This window comes from Triticum dicoccoides, chromosome 4B (genome assembly GCF_002162155.2).
Source record: "Triticum dicoccoides isolate Atlit2015 ecotype Zavitan chromosome 4B, WEW_v2.0, whole genome shotgun sequence".
In the NCBI taxonomy this organism is placed as follows: domain Eukaryota; kingdom Viridiplantae; phylum Streptophyta; class Magnoliopsida; order Poales; family Poaceae; genus Triticum; species Triticum dicoccoides.
Window position 1 is genome coordinate 332733646 of NC_041387.1, and position 4524 is coordinate 332738169.

Consider the following 4524-nt stretch of genomic DNA (forward strand, 5'->3'; position numbering starts at 1 on the left):
GATCTCGACAAACACACCGCAAAAAGAGTTACATCGAATAGATCTCCAAGAAGATCGAGGAGAACATTGTATCGAGATTCGAAGAGAGAAGAAGCCATCTAGCTAATAACTATGGACCAGAAGGTATGTGGTAAAACTACTCACAACTCATCGGAGAGGCCTTGGCGTTGATGTAGAAGCCCTCCGTGATTGATTCCCTCTCCGGTAAAGCACCGGAAAAGGCTCCAAGATGGGATCTCTCGGATACAGAAGGTTGCGGCGGTGGAACTAGGGTTTCGTGGTGCTCCTGGATATTTTCAGGGTACATAGATATATATAGGCGAAGGAAGTCGGTCAGGGGAGCCACGAGGGGCCTGCGAGGGTGGGGGCGCGCCCACCCTCCTAGGGTGCGCCCTGGACCCTCGTGGCCGCCTCGTTTACTTCTTGACATCCACTCCAAGTCTCCTGTATTGCGTTTGTTCCAAAAAGATCTCTCCCAAAGGTTTCATTCCGTTTGGACTCCGTTTGATATTCCTTTTCTGCGAAACACTGAAATAGGCAAAAAACAACAATTTGGGTTGGGCCTCCGGTTAATAGCTTAGTCCCAAAAATTGATATAAAACTATATAGTAAAGCCCATAAACATCCAAAACGGGTAATATAATAGCTTGGAACAATAAAAAATTATCGATACGTTGGAGACGTATCATACGTTCAAAGGGATCAACCCGGGCAGGAGTCATCCTAAGGGAAATATCACACTACCGGTGATGCTTGGGGGAGTTAAACTACCAGACGGAGAAGATCGTATTTTATGTGGTTGGCCTCCCCGTGCGATACAATGGAATCCTTGGGCACCCAGCCCTGGCCAAATTCATGGCAGCATGCCACTATGCGTGCAACACTATAAAGATGCCAAGGCCGATAGGCGTCGTTTCCATTCCATTAGACTAGAAGGATGCAATCATTTGCATGGACAATATATATCGGGAGGCAGTAGCTACAGAAGCTGCGGAACCTACTGCTCCCGCCAAGGAAAGCAAGATAAAGAAGAAAGCTAACACGGGCTCCAGTGAGGAATCCGGGAAGTGTACCTCTTCGGAGTGTGTTGTTCCTGTTGATGACTTGCTGGAGAGTTCCTATAGCAAGAGATCCAAAGCAGTTGTACCTGTTGTGAAGAAGATCCCAGCAGGGCTGGCAGGCACTGATGGTACCTTTACTATTAGTGCAACCCTCAACGACAAATAGGAAAGCACACTCGTTGCCTTCCTGCGGGCGAATGTTGATGTGTTTGCATGGCAACCATCTGACATCCCCGGTGTTCCAAGGGATGTAATTGAGCACCACCTTGTTGTCCGGTCACATGCCCGGCTCGTCAAGCAGAAGGTATGGAAGCAAGATTTGGAGGAGGAACAGTTATTGCTGAAGAGATCAAGAAACTTGAAGTGGTTGGTTTGGTCAGAGGAGTGTTGCATCCAACGTGGTTAGCAAATCCAGTGGTGGTGTGCAAGGCGAATGGTAGATGGAGGCTTTGCATAGATTTTAGAGATCTAAATAAGGCATGCCCGAAGGAAGCGTTCCCCTTGCCGCATATCGACCAGATTGTGGATTCCACCTCCGGGTGTGACCTTCTTTGCTTTCAGGATGCCTACTCCAGCTACCACCAGATCTTCATCTCCAAGGAAGACAAAGAGAAGACCGCATTCAAAACCCCATGTGGCACATACTATTTTGTACGGATGCTCTTCGGGTTGAAGAGTGGTAGATCCACTTTTGCAAGAGTAGTACAAATTGGCTTTTAGTCCCAGCTGCACAGAAACATTGAAGCCTACATGGATGATATAGTGGTCAACACCAAGGACAGAATGACTCTCATTCAGGATTTGCAATAGACCTTTGCAAACCTGCATAGGATCAACATAAAGCTGAACTCGGAAAGGTGCGGGTTTGGCATTCCTTCTGGCAAGCTACTTGGCTTCTTCGTGTCCCATCAGGGGATAGAGGCCAACCCAAATAAGATCTAAGCTATCAAGCAAATTCAAGCAACCAAGACGGTCAAGGACGTGAGAAGTTTGACTGGATGTGTTGCCACGATAAGTAGGTTCATTTACAAGTCTTCTGAGCCCACCCTCCGTTCTTCAAAATGTTGAAGAAGGAAGGTCCCGTGGAGTGGACTCCAGAGGCAGACACTGTACTACAGGATTTGAAGACCTATCTTTCCTTTGTGCCCACTTGGGTTGCCCCCAAACCTCAAGAGCCGTTGCTGCAAAACTTAGCGGCAACCAATCGAGCGGTTAGTGCATCACTGGTGGCGTAGCGAGAAGTGGATGAATCGGAAGCCACAGCCTCTGTCCCATCTGGGGAGGAAAGCGAACCTGCCCCGGCAAGGTCAGATGCAGTTCAAGACAAGGGAGAGCAAGGCAGCGGAGACGGTCCCAAGGTTACGACAAGGAAGAGGGTGCTGAAGTGCCCAGTGTACTTCGTCAGCTCTCATCTACAGGGGGCTAGATTGAGGTACTCTGGCGTGAAAAAAATTATTTTTGGCCTCGTCATGGCCTCAAGGAAACTATGCCACTACTTCCAAGCCAACGAGATCACGGTTGTCAACTGCTTCCCTTAGCAACGCATACTCAGAAACCCCAGGCTACTGCAGGATAGTTGAATGGGCCTTGGAGTTATCCAGCTTTGGTTTTAAGTTTGAGAGCACATAAACTATTCAGAGCAGAGGACTGGCAGAGTTTATCATAGAATGGACAACAACCCATGATGAGCAAGTGTTGGAGACAGACATCCCCGACAAGGAAGCGCCCCAAGAATGGATTATGTATTTCGATGGTACCTTCTCCCTACAAGGTGCAGGGCCTGGCGTGCTTCTCATTGCTCCCACTGGGAGAAGGCTACCAACAATACTTCATAGTATGAAGGGCTCCTTGCCGAGCTTAAGAGTGCAACAGAACTGGGAATCAAGAAGCTGATCATCCGCGGAGATTCACAACTTATTGTGAGACAAGTAAAGAAGGATTACCAAAGCCCGTTGATGGAGGCATACGTCGAGGAAGTGAGAAAGTTCGAGGAGCGCTTTGACGGATTGCAAACAGGGCATGTGCCCCGTGCGGAAAATAGCATTGCTGGCCATCTGTCAAAGTGCGCTTTGCAAGAACTCCCTGTGGAACTAGGGACTTTTGTTCTCCATCTGACTCAACCCTCCGTGTCCCTGGCAACAATGGATAAAAAGAGAAGGAAACTGGACTCCAGCAAGCCTCTCCTGGAAGAGCTTCCCGAAGCCCCCCGGCAGAGAGGTTGGCGGGAACAACCCCCCTTCGATTGTTTAGCTGCACCCTCCCGCCAGACCACCGGTCCCTACAGTCAAGGAGTGCGCTCCCACGAATGAGGAGGTGTCGTTGTTCCTTGTTGCCGAGCCCCTGGCCCCGGCTTGGGCACGACACATAGTCTGTTTCCTCCAAACAGGAGAACTTCTCGAAGAGCAAGAAGAAGCTGAGAGAGTAGCCCGGAGGGCCAATATCTATCAATTCATGGACCACACACTATATAGAAGAAGTCCCAATGGTGTGAAATTGAAGTGCATTTGTCGGAAAGGGTATGTGTGTATCACACATTGGATCGAGGGCCCTAGTTCGAAAAGCCTTCCGACATGTGTTTTACTGGACCACGACCCTCCATGATACAATTTGAGCAAGTCACTAAGTGTGAAGCCTGCTAGTTCCACTCCAGGAATATCCATCAACCTGCCCATGCTCTCTAAACGATCCCTTTATCATGGCCCTTCTCAGTCTGGGGGCTCGACATCTTGGCCCCCTTCTCCCGTGCTACCGGGGGCTTTGATTTCTTGTTCAGCGCTATTGACAAGTTCATAAAGTGGACAGAGGAGGAGCCCATGAGAAAGATGACGCACAATTATCTATCAAGTTCTTAAAAGGATTTGTGTGCCACTTTGGGGTACCTGCCCGATTCATCACCGACAATGGCACCCAATTCACAAGTCGCGCCTTCATGCAATATGTTCATTCCCTCCACTACAAAAAAAGACACATCCGTGACATTTTGGGGTGAACGAAATTTTTTTCTGTCATACATATGACACTTCTATGATGATAATTGTGACAAAACCCGGTATCATCATAGATGTGGTGGGCTCCTACTTCTATGACAAAAAATGATGACAGAAAATGGGCTTTTCGTCCTGGGCGAGCCGGAGACGCAGCTGCATGACATTCTTTGGGCCGTCCATGACGGAAAAAACTATGTTAGAAGCAAGGGGGAGGAAAATTTCGAGGAGTTGCCGGTTACGGTGGGAGAGCAATGCGCGTTTCTCTCGTACGTACGCGCGTGTGTGCGAGGCGTTGGCTCTAACTAAAGCCGAGCGAGGCGTTGGGCACTAACAGAACCCGAGCGATTGCACTGCAGGCTACGCGTTACTAAACCCGAGGGATCGATCGATGGCTGTTAACTGAACCCGATGGAGCGATTCCTTTGCTACTGCTGCTAACTAAAGCCGATCGATTGGATGAACAGTAAGCGTTGCGG